This window comes from Trachinotus anak, unplaced genomic scaffold (genome assembly GCF_046630095.1).
Source record: "Trachinotus anak isolate AG129_WGS33_773 ecotype Australia unplaced genomic scaffold, CSIRO_AGI_Tana_v1 ptg000034l, whole genome shotgun sequence".
In the NCBI taxonomy this organism is placed as follows: domain Eukaryota; kingdom Metazoa; phylum Chordata; class Actinopteri; order Carangiformes; family Carangidae; genus Trachinotus; species Trachinotus anak.
In genome coordinates, this window is record NW_027273885.1 from 6,089,363 (window position 1) to 6,107,961 (window position 18,599).

Consider the following 18,599-nt stretch of genomic DNA (forward strand, 5'->3'; position numbering starts at 1 on the left):
GTGTTTATGGGCCTCACAGTGCTGCTCCTCTGCCCTATTGTGTGGGGTAACTACCAGCATGAGATGCCAAGTGCCCAAAGGTTATCTGCAAAGTGGAACATGGTTTAATTTTGTATTATGGTCTCTCTCTGCCACATTTTGTAATCAGAATGTACACAATACTTGCAAATTACTGTTGTTAAATGGGCTCCAGGACAGGCTCTTGGAGATAAATGCTGCATGCAGTAAACAAAAAAAAACAACTTCTCTCAAGCATCATGATGACAGCTGCTAATTATAGCATGTGTTGTTCCCACCCTCTGGTTTTTGTTTTGGTCTCATCCTCTCTCTAGTGTGACACGTAGGAAGTTAGTTTTGCTTGCTAGTTACTTGTTAATTTCCCAGAGGTAAAGTAAGCAAGTTTCCCTGCACTGGCTAAATGATTGGATGTTATAATTTCTGTTTCACTACATGAAAAACACAGGCAGACAGAGTATTGGCACTGAATTAATATATTTTATAATATCCAGACATCTAAGGAGAAACAATAGGGTACACACCGCTACACAGCCACTCACTGGATGTTCAATGAGCCCTTTTTTTGATTGGACGAAGTCTTTTAGAACATGTAATGGGAGCAAGGGGAGCTGAATGGGTCTTTTTCTTCATCTTTCCAGATCATGCAACTTGATCCTCAAGCAAAAAAAGAACAGTTTTGATGTAAGATACAAAATGTACTTAAAATTAATTGAATTAACCTTCAATCACATCTGATCTGATGTGAAATATAATTCCCTGTCCTTGATAGAAGTGTTAAGAAATCCTCTATCTTCGCACACAATCTCAAGAGATGCTGAGAGCCACAACATCTTTGGGCTGCGTTCCACAGCACTCACTCAATATCACTACACTGCCACAGGAAAAACTGCTGCCACAAAAAGACAGAGCATCTGCATCAGATGCCTCAGAACAGAGAACTACAAGCCTTTGTTGCATTTTAATGTCAGCTCTGAGTAATAACATCTTATTTATACTTACTACTTTATACTCTTATATTAATGCTCAAATGTTTCTGTGATGTACATTATCAAAACAAGTCCATCCATGAAACAGTCAAGCAAAGCATGAAAAATGTGAACTGAGTCATTCATCTAAATCAGATCAATAATTAATGTGAAATTCATGCCGTGTGAAATAAACACTATTAACAAGGCATGTTGTGAAAGTCCAGACGAACCCTAAAGCAGGCATAGTAAATCTTCAATGAATCAGCATTAATCCAGCCAGTAAATCATTATCCATTGTGTGGAAGGAGCTGGTACTAATCAAATAGTGGACCATATAAAACTCAGCATGTCTCCCCACAACTAAAGTCAATCTGGCTTATGGTAACACCTGCTAATACCACTCAAACATGCCAACTATGTTAACCCTCGGAGCTTTTGATTTTCATTAGCAAGTGAGCAGGTGATTAGTCAGGGAATGCTAATAAAGAGTGTTTATTAGGACAGGGATTACATGGGGATACAGTTTCAACACAGGCCACTTGAGTGTTTTCTTTTATTCAATTTATACTATGGCTCTTGCTGTGAAGGAAAAGGCTTTAGTGCTATTCACCAATAGATTGTAACCACAAAGTTGGACCCCATTGTAATACCGCATTTTCAGGCTTGATATAAACATTCATACAGGGAAGTATCACAAGTAATTACGGTATAATAGTTTAGAGCTGTGTTCAACACAGTGTGCAACATGACAAACTGTAGGTTAGGTTAAGTATAGTGTAGTTATTTTCAAATTTTGCTTTGGAAAGGATGAGCGGAAACATTTTTTTTATAAGAAAACTAAAATAAAATGCAAAACAAAATAAAAAATATTTAAAAAAAATATGTCAGCACCTGTTGGACTGTAACTTCATGGAAACATTGTTATATCTCAAAAATCACCAAAGAAAATCCAAAGCTAATATTTCACTACATCACGGTTATTTCTAATGGGTTCAGCAGATTCCTGTAATAACAACATCCCATCCAGAGCAAAAGGTCAAACTCTGACCATAAAGAATTACCTCAAATCTCTGCCCTCATCCAACACATTCATTTATCTCACAGCCACATTCTCACAGATCTGTCAATTAGGCTGGAATTGGTTTAACTACAATACTGCAGGGACTACAAATCACCTGCTTTGTCACTTTGTCAGGGAGAAAGGATGCCAAAGCATCCTTAATCTATAGATAATGGTGTGAGTTTCAGCATGGGCAGTGGAGAGCTGGAGAGTGACCCTGGGAACGCAGTGAGAGGGAATCCAACATCAATCTTCATTCTGAGCAGGGTCAATGAACGCTAAAAATAAACAATACACTGACAAGGACAAGATACGACACTTTGAACTATGCACCTGCAGACACCTCTTCACAAAGGGGGAAGCTACATGTTGTTCAGACTAACTACAGATTTGTTGATCCACATAATACCGTCATAACAAAACAGTGTCAGAAATTATATCCAAAAATCATGATAAAATTAAAATGTCTTGATAGACAGTTCTTTGAGTTAAACTGATTTCTTCCTTTATAGCATGGACTGCAAAGGTTTCCATAACTGCTAAATATTTAATTAGCTCAGTATAGTATGTCTAGTTCACATGCATGCTGAGGGTCTCAGTACAGTATGAAAAACAGGGTTATGACCAGACTAATGTACGTTCCTGCAATGCAGATTTTGGCCTCTCTGTGTATTATTATGAATTATTTGGTACAAGCTTTTGATAAATATTCAAATCCATGCTGGAAAGGAAAAAAAGCCTTTGAAGGACAGAGATGTATTCAAATAAGATATGTGTTGAATTCATATCAAACAATGTTTGAAATATGACAAATGGACACATAATGAAGGGCAGATAAAATAAACTCTTCATGAAACTGATTCTAACTTTGTAGTGTTGCTATTAAAATCCCTTTGTGAACACTGCTACAGTACAATGTGGGGGCAGAATAGGTTGCAGGCTTTGTCAACCTGTTTATTCTGTACAAATGTCATCATGTCCCTGTTCCTTGAATTCAACTTGGGATGTTCTTCTTTGTTGATGCCATTTGTTGTGTTTTTTTCACATACAGTATGTTGCCATGAAGTTTGAGACCTTGATATTTCACATACTTTTTCAGTGTTGTCATCTTTCATCACTTTCTTTTAATTTTTGCCAGATCATGTGCTTTGAAAAAGAAACACATCAACAGTTTCTTTTTATATTGGTATTTAATGCTATCATACGGAATTGAAAGCGACTATGATAAGGTTTGTAATTCTCATTTAGTTACTTCTGAGTCTCCAGTCCCTTAGACGCACTAGTTTGTATTTATTTTCCATTTCCATTTTAAGCATCTCATTGATACTCTGAATGATGCAGTAGGTAGTAGAGAACCATTCCGCATAAGGACTCAATGACCAGACACACTGTTGTTAATGAACACAAATACAAATGGGGAGGCAACCCGTGAACTCCCACTGTGCTGCCGTGACATATTCCACGTGATCATCTTAGTGTACTATTGATGTTCAAGGTTTTAGGGATTTATTAATCACAGTAAATTAAAAATAACACTTTATAACACAGGATTTACAGCCCTAAAATAAGCATAAAAATGTTCCATATGTTGAATCCAGTGAATGACCAACTTGATTCAGCCAAATCAAGTAGTAGGGAGGCAAACCTCCAATGTGTGTGGCCAGATTTCCATAAAAAACATTTTGTACTGTTAAAAGCTTTGGCTATTCATTTTATAGTTTCCCACTGCTGTCTTATGTCACTAATTAGGAAAATCAATATTCTGTTGTGAGGAGTCCTCTGATCATCAACCTCATGCTGAGAGCAGGAGTGTGTGTGTGAGTGTGTGTGAGAGAGAGAGAGAGAGAGAGAGAGAGAGAGAGAGAGAGAGAGAGAGAGAGAGAGAGAGAGAGAGAGAGAGAGAGAGAGAGAGAGAGAGAGAGAGAGAGAGAGAGAGAGAGAGAGAGAGACTGTGTGATAGAGAGGGCTGTTGAGAGTGGAGGTGAGTGAATTATTACACAGAGACAAGTGCGGTTAGTCAGCCATTGTTTCTGATGCAGACTTCCCTACATTCAAAAATCTCAGGTTGTCACTAGATATTACAGAGACTGTCATCTATTTTCCTAAGGAAATCAAACAATACATTTCCAACAGTGTTGGCTGCTTGGGAGAAGCTTGCACATTGTGTTGAGAGCATGGGTTTTAAAAGAAAGGCTGGCAAGTGGCCAACAAGTCATCTGATGTTAATCCTGAGTTAGAAAGAGTCAAAAGTAGAACTAAATCACAACATCTCTGGTTATATGTACTTTGAACATTAAACTTGAAGTTGGGATGTTTGCAGTTATTTCTAAATTTTTCTTAAGTATGTAAAACTTGAAATAATTTTATCTCAATATGTTTAACTTATGATTGTCATGTTTCAGTTATTCAAACATTTCTTAATATCCACAGTCTAGATTTTATTTATAGCTTTTTGTATCTTGCAACATAAAAAGGGGACCCTGGCTGAACTGACTGTTTTCTGCAACAAGAACCACACAAATCCCAAACTCTCCAAGCGTCACACCACAAATGTTAATATCTGCAACACTACAAGGACACTGCCAGTTATTTCCAACACGGCACCTGCTTCTGTTGGAACTTGTGTCACCATGATTTGTAAGTCTGCTCGAGCCAGTCAAGGTGCAGAGAACAGCAACATTGGTTTTATTTACGGAGGATGGGAAATTAGAAAAAGTGCAGGTGGGTGCAGACTCAGGGGAAAAAGTGCTGGCAGCAGGGCGCTGCCCTTCAGCTTCCCATGACCACTATCTAGACCTCAGGTTACTCTGGCATCTACCATGTGAAGGTCAGTCATAGTACACCTCTATCACTAAAAGAACAAAAGAAAGCACCACGGACAAAAACAGCTGATAAACACTTCCACCAACTAAGCCATGTTAGATAAGTCCACTTTGACTAGTGCTGGTGAGGTGGTGATTGAGCTACAGTACTTCCTGTCCTCTCCTGTGAACGAAAATTTAAGACATACTTGCATGCACACTGAGCTGTCATACTCATTTTGCACGTTCATTCAAGCACATTCAAGGCACACAGAGCAGCAGAAAGCATGTATGAGCACACCGCTTGTTCTGCTAGAAGCCGAGAGGAGCTGACATACGTTACCTCAGTGAGTGGAGCGAGTACTGGTCGCTGGGTGAGAGTCAAAGATCATTCTGCCAGTGCCATCTGTCAAGCAGGCTGGGTACAAAGGAAGTCGGAGCAAATGTTCCTCTCCCTCCTTCCTGTGCGCCTCTCTCGCTTCACAACAAAGTCCAGTGTTACATTAGAAGAGGGAGCCGTACTCCACAAGCGGGGGAATCCTCCGTCAGACTGGAGCCAATCTGAAGCCAGTTTAAACCCCCCATGAGAAGATGGAAGGACGCACCTCCCTTTTCCTGTGGAATCGCGACTTGCTCCTGCACTATCTGCACAAGTCCTCTCTCTCTCTCTCTCTCTCTCTCTCTCTGTGGTTCTTCTGTCTCCTTCTCTGCTCTCTTTCTCTCGCCTTCCTGATCCTGCTCCACTCGCTCACTCACTCTGGCATGCTTTCGTATCCACTGTGGCTCAGGCACCCACAGACACACACAATGTACTGTACAGCAATATGCAAATAACACAGACAAACACACACACAAAAATAGCCACCTATCAGCTTCATCAAAGAGTAATTCTGTAGGGCTTTGCTTCTACTGACATGTAGTCAAACATATCACAATATGAGGGTTAGAAAATGTAAGCTCTTTCCACTATGACAAGTATTTGGTTCTTATTAAAATTAAACAATTATATATTCAATTAAAGTGTACTACATTCAACCCTTGCTTTGTGTGCGAAAAAGAATTGCTCACACATTTAACCGGAAGCAGTGTGTGTGGAGGGATTTATACAGAATGAAGGAAGCCTCGGCTGTGATGTAAAAAATGGATATAATGAATAAAATAAATCTTTCCGAATGAGTCATTGTACAGTAACATCTAAACTGCAAATCCTATTTCCCCATGATCACATAAAAAAAAAGCAGGCAGTGTGTGTGTGTCTGTGTGTATAGAGCTACCACAGGCGTGATTGGATGCTCCCGAGAGATGTTCTATTTTGAGCCTTCAGCCGTAATGCACAACAGAAGAAGGAGGACAGCAAGGTACTATTATGAGAATCTCCCCTAAAACTACACCCACGCTCCCAACACCACCTCCCCATCTCTCTCTGAAGATCTCCGTGCTTTAAGGGGATAACAGCAGGAGGGGAGGAGGGACAGAGTTGCCTAAGAGATATAAATAGTTCTGGAGTGACCTGAGCCATTAGCAGGTGGTGGGGAAGGGTCCAGCAGCTAGGACTGGAGACCAATCACTTGGGAATTTATTCTTATGTTTTTTTTTTCCTTAAAAAAAGCCAATCAGTGAATAGGTGATTTCATTTGTTTATATTAAGTTCCCAAATCTAAAAGTATCACAATGTCAGAATCTGAGAAGGAGATGGAGCAGTTTATTCAACCATGCTGAATGGAGATAAGTCAGTGTGAAGCCAGGAGGACTGGTTGCCTTCCTGCCTACACAGACTTTGATGGATTGTCAAACGAGTCCAAATCCAGTTAGACATTGTTATAGCAGCTGCACCCAGCCTGAAACGCTGTAGTAAACAGCAGATCTCAAAGAATCTGATTGGAAATGTGTCAGCTAAACATTCTTCAGCACAGTATCATCATCACAGAGTTCGTTTTGGTTGATGAGGAAAAGTCAGATGCGTCAAACAGAACATTACTGGTGAAGATATTAGTCTTTCACTACCTGTTTGATGTTACACACACACACACACACACACACACACACACACACACACACTTTGCATCTATGCCTACTTACACTTGTATACACAATGTGAACATGAACAGACAAATACACAAATATCTGTCCTCGTCCAGTTAACCTCAGACAGCAGAGTAATAATTGTGAAAAGAAAGGCAAAGAAAAATTGACCATCTAAACAATAAAGTGTATGAAGTTAAAAAAAAAAGAAAAGCATTTAAGTAATCAAGCATAGTTATGAGAATTTAATTCTTGAAATGTGTGTAAAAACAGCCTAATTAAGCTGTAATCAAACAAGCCTTGAAATTCTTCCAATAATTATAAAAGCACAAAGAATTCATTGTGTTTAAAAAGTAAAGCATGGCAGCTCTAATCTGTAGATAAGCTCAAGGTTCAAAAAGTCTGCACAGAGATGGAAGTCTTACTGCCAACAGCAGCTGGAGACCAACACAGATGCTTTTCAGACACTTTTGCAGAACTGTAAAGTCAAATATACAAAGAAACACCTGGGGGAAAGACCGATAAGCAGAAAACATAGCTATGTTAAAAAAACTAAACAAAAATCTATCTGTCTCTCTAGTTGAAATTGAGTAGTGAATTATGAAATGTAGCTCAGCACTTTTTGCAGGTGAAGCTTCAGTGTGCTATGTATTCAACCTTCATCATGTCATTCAGATTCTTCAGGCTTCATTCTGTTGACAAATTTAGAGGAAATGTGATCTTGTGGCAGTATTTGTCAGAGAGGCTTTCCAAACCAAGCCAGTAAATGGTACGGTATCAGTATTTTAGTCTGGCCATTAGATGTGCAACCATTGTACAAAACCCATGGGGCATGTAGGGCATTAATAACTTAGTTGCCATGGAGTCTTTCTGAAAGTAAAAGAAAAGGTTGTTCTGTTGTCTTGGTGGGAAGGTAAATTCATGTTATTAAAACTAGCTGAGGGCAGATTTTCCCACACATAAGAAACAAGGTCAGGGAACAATGTGTCCTGTTAACTGGTGCTTAATGAAACTGAATTGTGACGTGCTGCAGTCCTGTGTGTTACTGTACATTGTAGGCTTCATTAAAATTAATTGGGAGAGATTTGATCCAAAGTTAATAATGTGGCCTCTATCATTAGAACTTTTACAGAGGTTTGGATAATGTATCATCATAAAATAGCAGTAAAATATAAAGGAACTTTTGTATTTAATGTCTAAGTATTATGACACTTTCCACTATCTGGCCTGTATCTGAACGGAATGGCCTCAAGAACTAATAAACAAATATTACAATCATATATTGCTATATTTTATGATTGCAAAGAACAACTGTAATTACTTTGCTGCTGCTTTCAACAGCAGAACACACAGAGCAAAATAATCTGTAGAAATATGTATGGATGCTGTGTGGAGCATCTCAGAAATATTCAAATCAAGTAGGAGTATAAACCTAAAATCTTAAAAAAAAAAAAAATCTACAAATGACCAAGTTGGTTGTGAGGTCAGGCTCACAGGTAGTGACAGGTTAACCATCATCTGCTGGTATCCACCATCTAGCTATTATAACGACCCTGCTCTCTTGGTCTCTCTTAAATATAATTTTTCCGGCATGACGCCATCAAGTAGCCTTCGTCTGGGCTCTTACTTTGAAAGACATGTGATGGTACCATGCCAACCTGACCATAAAACAAATGCCACTTTGACCCAACCCCTTTGTGAGACAGAAGCTTGCCTTCTATCATCTGTCATTTTGCAGCAGAAACTACCCAATCTAGAAGTCACTGTGGAGAATTAATGTTACCAAGGAACAGTTGAGAGGGAAACCACAGGCATGTTAAAAGGTTCCTGTGGCGTTTAAATGTGTTTAGTTTCTCACTACAAATGCAGCATGTGTATATACCTGTACATCAGGCTTTGAAAACAAACTTCCAGTGTCATGAATAAAAAATTTGCAAAGCTATGTCAACTGTTTTTTTTTTTTTTTTTTTTTACTTTTTTTGCATTAAGTGTTCCACTTCTTCTACTTGCACATTTGCACATCACTGCCTCTACACTCTGCAGAAATGTCTCTTATCTCATCCTCATGCTTGCATCCCTAAGACAGAAATGATGCATGGACCCGTAGTGGTACGTTTACAGCACCTCTGGTGTTCAAAAACTCCATTGGTGCCTACAACTCTCCTGTGATCCCTGACATCTGTCATGTAACATGGGGAGCAGCTGTGGTATTGATGCTATGATGAACTGATGCTATGATACCTTAAAAACAAAATGACAACAACTGATAGCCATGGCCATAAACACTTTATGGAGGGAGATTATAATCCCTATCACATTTATTATCTACCAATATTATTGTTATTGTTGTATCTTCCTTATTCCACATTAGCAGAAGATTTAAATGGTTTGGTGAATATATAAAACAACATGTTGTTCATTACAGATAATTAATAACTTGCTGTTATTTGAGGCGAAACATCTGGTCAAATCAGTGAGTCCCACAAAGCTGGAACTGTGGCTACACTATTATAGCAAACGGCTCTTATCTTTGCTTTTCAACCAACAATGAAATAAATTGCAGCATGTTCCACTCATTCCTCACAGGGCTTGAAATGTATTCACTGGAAAATTGAAGGTGGTGGAATTTATAATTCGATCACAGCATATGCGCTCTCCCTCCCCCCCAGACAGACAGACAGACAGACAGACACACACACACACACACACACACAGGAAATTGGCATGCTGGTCTTATGGATAATAGCCAATCTATTCTTCTGTATTGGGAAGCCTCTACTTTACCATTGGATTTAAGTAAAAAAAAAAAACAAAACAAACAAAAACAAAAAAAAAAAAACAAACAACAAGCTCAAAGAAGTTGGCTCATGCATTTTAGATTTTGGAGGGGCATTATTCAATAGCCAGAGTGTAATTTATATAAGCTCTGGTTAGAGCTTTAAATAAATGAGCCGATATTTATCCTCACTGATTTAATATAACTGAGCGATGAAATTGACCTCTTTCCACTTTCAACTCTCTCAATTCAACAACACCATAATTGAAAAGCTTGAGCAGTGCAGAGAGTACTCGACATAACCTCTATCTCTCTCTCCAAAGCAACGAAAGGGGGAAGCAATAGTAAGAGTATAATTACAGAGGAGAGGGGAGGATGATAAAAGTCAAGGCACAGAGGAAGATACTGTTACAAAGTGACACTTTTTTTCCCAACCTCCCTCTTCCTCTTTGTCAGAAAGAGGGGAAAAACATTTATTAGAAATTATACATCTGAGGAGAATTAGTGACACTGGTCTTACTGCATACATTATGTGCAATGAGGATAAAATTATATGCTTGATTTTGATGAGGCAGCTGTGTGGAGGTGCTGTACACAAACTGGTATTTGGTGTTAATACAGGTATAATCAGGGACAGAACAGGCTGATTCCTCTGAGGGTGGTAGAATAGTGTTTGATTACAGAGGAGCCAGGCTCAAGTACATGAGCTAAATGATAGGTGTACCAGGGCTTTGTTAGACAGAGGGCCGAGGTGGTGTGGGATGCACAGAAAGGAAAAGATATGTGTGCATGTGCATGCGTGTTTTAATGGTTTACTGATGTACGGCCTGTTGAATTATTTAGATTGGTAGCTCTGCTGTGTGGTTAAGGAAATCCTGCATAAAATGGCCATGTATCAGCAAGAAAAAGCGACTGGTGGCTTGTTTAAGTCATCGTGGCTTTTGGCTAATAGTTTCTCTTTTACATGATTATGTCAGTCTGTCATTGTTCTGTGCCACTGATTTAATTCAATGATTGATCTATCTCTCTCTCTTTCTCTCTCTCTCTATCTACATGAACAAAACAAATGGTCTGGGACTGTAGGACCCTAACTTTTGGACTAATGCTTAATTGAACAGAGAAATATAAAGCATTAAAGGAACAATTAAACATTTGGGGAAATATACTCATACACTCGTTTTCCCTGCATCTTTCTGTCATTGCAAAAATAAAGTTCATTGTGGTTACATACTTCATGTACTTTTGTATGTGTTTTATGTGGTGTCTGTGTGTAGGTTTTTATATGTAATGACCAGTATGTGAGTGGTTTTCTCAACTTATTCCTTGGGAAAATGTAAAATCCTGCATAAAAACAATGCAAATTGCTTTGTTTCCACACATAGGATAAATATAGCAATTACATGACACGGCTGGGAAATAAAAGCATTGTTGAGCTGACTTGTAGTGCTGCAGTGTGACAAACAGACCTGCCTTTAATATTTTCATGCCTAACAGTATAGTTTTTTTTCCACCAGCCAAGTATGTGCAGGATTAGTTGCAGACTGCAGCAGCATTTTGAGTTTCCACTTATGTTGTACAGTATAATAGCGAGACAGCTGAGAGAAGAACAAAAGAGATGGTTCATCAATATCTCATAAGCTTTTGGGGCATGTTGTTATCTTGGCTGTTTCAGAGAAATGCAATGCGAATGTCTGGAGTGCACATTGGAGTGACATTCTCATAAGTCTGTGCTGAAATATGGCCTTATTAAGTGTGAAGATGTTTACTGATGCCCACTCCACACATAGCTGCTTGAAAGCTAGGCTGAAGTTTGCAATTTTGTGCAGGCAGCTTAATGTGATTCCCTTCCTCTAAACAGGCATCTTTCAGATCTTGTTCTTGATTCCCATTAATAATCCAAAATGGTGAAGCTGCATAAAGAGTGTGTCTCTCCACTGCTGTTAAAAGGCAACTTTCACACCCATTTCCCACACTCCAATTAACCTTGGGAGCTGGTCCATGAAACAGTCTCTCAATATGTGTTTGTATAACTGTGGTTATGCTTCAGTGGGTATCAGAGATGTCATAAATCTGTTTGGATGCCAAGAGGGAAAAGATGGATTACTCTTTGGCCTCGAGCTGCAACATCATTTGACTTGTGTGAGAAGCTTGGCCAGACTCTGATCTGACTTATTTATAATACATAATGAGGATAACCTAAAGGGTAACCTGGCCTAGCTCTCTGACTAAATAACTCAAACCTTTTCATTTACCTTAGAATTTACAAGATTGCATGTTTCAGAGGCTGTTTGTTTATGAATAACTGCACAGTATTTCTTAGCAAGCAAGAGTAAAGCTATTGTGCCACCATGTGGACAGTAATCTACACCACAGTGATGATATGAACAGTACAGATGAATACTGAAAATATTAATACTTTAAGAATGGGGGATATACACAAGGTCTGCATAAAGCTTGATATTTTAATAATTTAATCTGTTTGTAGGACCTTGAATACATTTTACAATATACTAATTTATTTTACTAATGGGTTTTGGAAAGTAGGCTATATATTCTTCTGCAAAAAAAAAAACAAAACAAAAAAAAAAACAACTCTAAGTGCTTTGTAGGTTGTTACTGTTGTTCTTCCACATGTTGAAGAAATGATCAGCAGCATATTGTTAGGTGATCGACGACTTCTATCTTCTACACTCAGTCTATCCAGAATTGGCATCTCAGGATAGACTGAGTGTTAAGTGGTGTGAACAAATTAATGGATTCCTATTAATATTATACTGTTCTGGCCTTCAACCTTATATTTATTGTATTTTTGAGTCTACAATATGTGTAGTCAGGACCCAAACAAATACAGGGAGAAATTTAATTTGTATAACGTTCTGACAAATTAAATATTTTAACTTTAATACTGATGGTGATGATGCCCAAATGTTCACCGAGGGATAATAAAGACTTGACTTGAGGCTTTAGGCTTTTAGGGTTTAGGTAACATGTCCTAACAGAGGTAAAGTGGCTTTGCATGTTGAAAAGCGTTTTTAAATTTGTCATACAACAGAAATAAATTACAGCGCCCTGAGGAAAAATGCATAGAATTACTTTAGAGTACAGGTGCATCTTTTCAGCCATTAAGTTACATGCTAACAGTGCAAGATTGCATATATTCAATATGCTCACTAATTAGGCCTGGTCCTAGTTTTTATTGGTCTATAATTAATCTGGCTCCACAGACAGAGGAAAGGAAATGACTTTGGAGGTCTTCACTGAGCCATGACCCCAGGGACTCTCCCTGTTTTATCTTTGGCCTGCATGGGCTGGAGATAGGAAGGTGGAGACTAAATCAATTTCCCTGCGTTGGCTCATTAGCCGAAGCCCTTGGTTGAGACAGGTTCTGCAGTGATACCCTTGGAGAAACAAAGCCAAGTCACTTGAGGAGCCAGGAAATACATACACATGATATTATGAGACATGGTATCGACAGACATGATGCTTTGTACAGAATACACAAAACAGTACCACAATAAAGTCTCAAAACACATCCATTTAGAAAGGGTTTCATTCTTTATCTATTTATTTACTCATTTAGAGCTTTGGTGTAGACCACCTTCAAATTAATTATATTATTCAGTGAAGCATTTATGAAAAAATGGGTGAATATGGGTTGTTTTTTTTTAAATCACTAATTTTCTGCAGAATATGTGTTGTTGTCAGTTTTTACCACAGATCAAATAAGGGTGCTAACACAACGAGAAACTGGCTGCCAGCCATTGCTGTTAATAAGGGTTTGAAGGATGATACGCCTCCACTGAAACCACTTGGAAAACTTGGATGTCAAAATTTGTATCACATTACGAAAACTCAGTAACTTCTGGCTGCAATAATAATCCCCAAAATGTCTCTGCAACATCCTGTTGGTATCAGTTACAACCATTATCTCTGAAGTAATTAATAGATTAGACCAATGTCTGCATGATATTAGCCTTTATCAAATATGTAAAATTGGTGCTATCATTTTTGCAACATTGGTACATTGGCTTACATTTAAAAACATGCAGCATTTAACCATCTGGTCATTGCTGCATTTGTTGGACGGCAGGGTAGACAACTCTGCCCGGACACACACACACAGACACGTATGAGTATATTCCTGTGACAGCGAGGCATTCATCCAGTTCTCACCACGACATATGGCATAACATTAACGTGGGTAAACTTGTGCCTTGTGATCCAATGAACAGCTCAGTTTTATAATCTCTCTGGCTGCAGCTTGTTAACAGGTCTGCCAGTTCAACACCAACAGAATGCAGTGAATTTGAGCAGGATTATGGCTTTTGTTGTTTGGATTATCTGAATCTAATTACCTTGCAGAGGAGCTTAACTGACTCTGCAGCCTATCGGTCTGATTGCTTTGCTGTTGCTGAATGCTGGAGAAATTAATAATTTATGGACCAAACAGACTAGCTTATCATTTATTATTTCACAGAAATGAACTTCTTATAATACAAGTTGAATTCCACAGACAAGCATACACTGCTGTGAATCTACAATATACACATTAAAAGTTAAGATATCTTTCAAGTTGTTCCGTGTTGATTTTGACCAATATCAGGCATGCAGTGAAGAGTCTGAACATTATGAAAATTAAGCTGAAGTTTTTAATAGGTGAATCAATAGATTGCAACATGCAGAGAGTACTAGGGCAAAGGTCAAAGGGCAGGCAAAAGACAAAAGGCAAGCCCGTACTGTCTCAAGATTTGCTCCATGTTAGAGGTCATGAAACGCTCAGTAAAATTTGACAGAACTGATGGTTAGACCGGCACCTTGCATGGTAGCTTCCTGCCATCAGTGTGTCTGTGTGAATGAGTGAATGAGAGGCAAATTGGAAAGTGCTTTAATTAAAGCACTATTGAATGCAGCCATTTACCAACAGTACCTGCATTTGTATGATCAGCTAGATCATTGCAGCAACACATTAATGGTCTGTTGTGTTACAGTAGTACAGCGATTTGCCACGACTGAAAAGATCCTATGTAAAATATTAAATGGTAGCTGCTGGTAAGGAGCTCAAGGTAAAGCAACTGACTCCTTATAGAAATGATGAAATATTTGTGGGCATTAAAAAGCGTTTTATTTAAAGTCTGTGCTGCTCTCACAGCAAGTGGAAATTTAAAAAGGAGTGTTTTCCCAAGCTTCCCAGCAGGTTTCGCAGAGCAGTGACAGACTTAAGGCCCAACAGAACGCTGTAGCATGCAAATGAGTACCAGTGAGTTAAGTAGCACAACCTCTTCTAATATACCCAAGTGCTTGTCCAAATGTACTTTGAAAGAAAACTGTGCACTGACTTTGGTGAAAAAGCCTGCTTTGCCTCGTATGTTCAAACATTTTAATGAGAATTTAGGCAATCCAACTGTGTTTGTGTCTCTCTCAGTCTGTTGTCAACACCCACCCATTTAATAGCTGTGCTGCCTGTATAGACCAGGATGGGGGAGCTTGTTTCTTAAACCCAGATTTAAAATGCTCTACGCCGTGGCTTTGATCTCAGCTGTGTTTTATCAGAGGGAGCTGCTGCATAAGATTTCGCAGGGATAAAAGAAAAGATCAATTCCTTGACCAAGGCTTGGATCTGCCTCATTTGCTAGTCACAGCTTTGACTGAGTCCTCATTAGACCCTTACACACACACGGGATCCACTGTCACAGCATCCATGTAGGACACTGTGACAGAGAAGAAAGTGCATCGGAATCAGCTGCAGAGCTCAAACTGACACAGTTCAATAATTTAAACCACCCAGGCCACATATCACACACAGTCTAATTAGAAATTTTCGCAAGCGGGGTCCGAGCGAAGCCTGAGTAGTTCTTATGCATATTTCCTCTCGCCACATTTGTATCCCTCGGCATCACTTCACACTTTCTGCATCCATTTGTTGTGTGTGCGTGTTGATGTGTGCACTGCCACTGTCCATCCGGTCCACTGCAACATTTGACTCACAATGCTGGAAATATCAGTTTCTGGGCCAGTTCTCAGCAGATCCTCAGCTGTTTCTGCCTCATGAGACTGAACACCCTTGTTACAGTATGGAAATGGAGGCAGAATATTGCTGACAATGTGGGGATCACCTGACCTTTTCTGATGCAGTCTGTGTGTCACCTCACCTTAGCCACGTTCAGTGCCATCGGTATAAGTCATGTGTTAGCAGTGAGCTGGACTGAATTTCCCGATAACTCTGGGAGCTCTGAATGATAATCTAACAAGCTCAGTCAAAGAGCAGCTGCCATTAATGACAAGAGGAAGATTTCTAATCATGGTGCCATCATTGCACGCTGTGACACGAGCATCTGGGCTACTGCTGGTCATTAAAGCTCAGACAGGATGATTGAAGCATGGTAACACACCTGATTGACAAGTCAGGAGGATATACTTTTCCATCTGCCCACATACACTATATATACACAGTACAACTATATATACACAACTTAATGTATTGTTGAAGAGTAATTCAAATACTAAAAGCAGGCTATGCTTTTATGTCAAACTGAAAAAGTTATGTCATATTGTATTTTTTTTTTTAAAAACTGTTCTTTTAGCTTATCCCTCTCTATCTTTCCCTGGGGTCAGTATGCTGAAGCGGTACAGTGTGACGTCAAAGTTGGCAGCAGTGGCTGTTAATTTTGCTGATTGGAAATGAGTAGATGAGGTAACAAAAGCATCCATACTCATCCATTTGGAAAGATGCCACCCTAGGAAAAGTGTTATGGACTGGACCAGATGAATACTTTATTAGTGCTTCCCTAGGAGCAATTTAATCAACTGGCAATAAAATTCCCGCTGACTGAACCTGTACAGTATGCACCAAAAGAGCAGAGCAAAAGTTTATGATTTTCTGAGTAATACCGAGTCAGGAAGTTGCAGAAACACAAACTTACATACTTTCAACTATGTAATCCCATTATCATTTCATATGTGAATCCCATCATTTGGTCAATGACAGCAAACATATTTGCAGGCAATGCAAAAAATATGATTCAGTGATGAATAATGTGACAGATTTATAACCGGCCTACAGCAAGAAACGGCAGCAATGAAGCCCAGAAATCTGTCAGGACAGCAGTGACACTTTTACAGTGTTATACTGCCACTCAGACAGCCAGAGGGGTTGGCACCGCAATCATATTACACCTCAAATTACATCCACTGGAGACAAGCTTGGGTACCTGACAAGTGACAACTGCGCACCATTCAGTGAGGCTGATAGTGTCCTTAAACTCGTAATGTCACAGATAATTGATGTCACCCATTCTTTCTCTGGAGGCGAGGTTAAACAGCATGTTACTGGATACCATTAACATATTCATGTACAATTTGTAACATTAAAATGCATCATGATGCCCAAAAATTGCCAGTGTGAATTCATTCCTTCATTCGGCAGTGTAACAGTTAACGGGGCACTGAGCATGAAGATTGTTTTGACCATAACAAATAGTACTACACTGCTTCCAGCAACAGTCAAAGTGAGACACACACAACATTCAATTTCTTTCCCTAATGACATGATTCCTATGAGATAAAAGCAACAACACCAAAGCAGCTCCTTAGGCCAGAAAGTATCCTTGTGAGTTTATGTCAGAAGAAATTTGGCATATTTCACACGTTTTGCTTAATCTGATCACTGTGCAGAACAAAGTTTGTTCAGCCCAGAAGCTTTCTTTAGAAGCCACATCATTAGACAGATGCCCCTTAATGCTCTAACACTACCACTGAGCTGTGTAATCTGGCTCTGACACAGTTGGCATGCATCACTTCTACCCAGAGAATCACAAGATAGATTCATGACATTGGTGGGGCTGATAACTGTTCAACAGAGGAAGAGATGGATGCCTAATCACCATAGCACTGTGGCTGCTAACAGCCAGTTTTCATATTAGACAAAGCCCCAATTAGATCCTAATTGTCCCAGGTGACAGTTCCCGTAGCAACAGGCAGGGATGTCTGCAGTTTCACAGCAATATCTCGTACTACAGACACGTTGTAACATCTTGCAACAGTCAAGCTCCTTTAACCCTAACTAGAGATCAAGATTCACAAAACTTTCCATCAGCCGCTGTTTGTTGAGTCACAGCAATAACACAAACCTCACTATGTGAAAAATACTGTACCCCAATTTCAGACTATATGTAAACATAAATTTTACATGGTGGTATATTTACTCATACGGACAGTGCACTATACTGACGTCTACACACACACACACACACACACACACAGATAGGGACATAGGGAACTGTGTCTGAATACTATTTTAAGTGCCACATAATTAAAAAAAAACCAAAAACCAAAAAAATCACATTATAATTTATTTACTGAAATTTTTCATTTTGTCATGCTTTACAGTGTTAACATTTTACTTAAAAAATAAAAAATGTGTTGGCCTAATTTGAGTGCAAAATTAGGACATGAAATTAGACTCCTAGAAAATGACAGTTTCTCTCTTATGAGGATTTCTCCCCTGAAAATGGCCGTGTACTGCATGACGGCCACGGCCTGTATTTAGATCTGTAGCCTTCAGTTTACACCAGCAATATCACATGGATATTTTAAGCTGCACAGGATTTATTGTGACAAGAAAATGTATATCTTGTGTATAGTGCATTTTCATTAAGTTCGGTTATGTTGCTAATCAAAGCTTACACAACCTTTAATTACTTCCTTACAATCAGTGAGACTGTCATCAAGACAACAAGACAACAGCTGGCCAAGAAAAAGTGGCTGCACATGGAAGAAGCTACCGTCTCCTCCACACTGCATTAATTAACAGCAATTTACAAATATCAGTGCAACTGGTGTATAAAAGTTTAACATTTATTGAAACTTCTATTTTCAAGAGGTTTTAACGTTCTGGCAAAATTGGCCCCAATATTAATATATATATATCTATATACACAATTCAGGGGAAAGTCTTT

The 18,599-nt window shown here is 39.0% G+C and overlaps 1 protein-coding gene across 1 annotated transcript in view; it reads right to left on the bottom strand.

Moving 5' to 3' along the window:
• Positions 1-5,520, bottom strand: part of gramd1bb (GRAM domain containing 1Bb) — a 100,204-nt gene extending 94,684 nt beyond the window's left edge. The window contains exon 1 of the mRNA XM_071472058.1: positions 5,191-5,520. The gene's annotated coding sequence lies outside the window, so the exon portion shown is untranslated. The remainder of the gene's footprint in view (positions 1-5,190) is intronic.
• Positions 5,521-18,599: the final 13,079 nt, after the last annotated feature.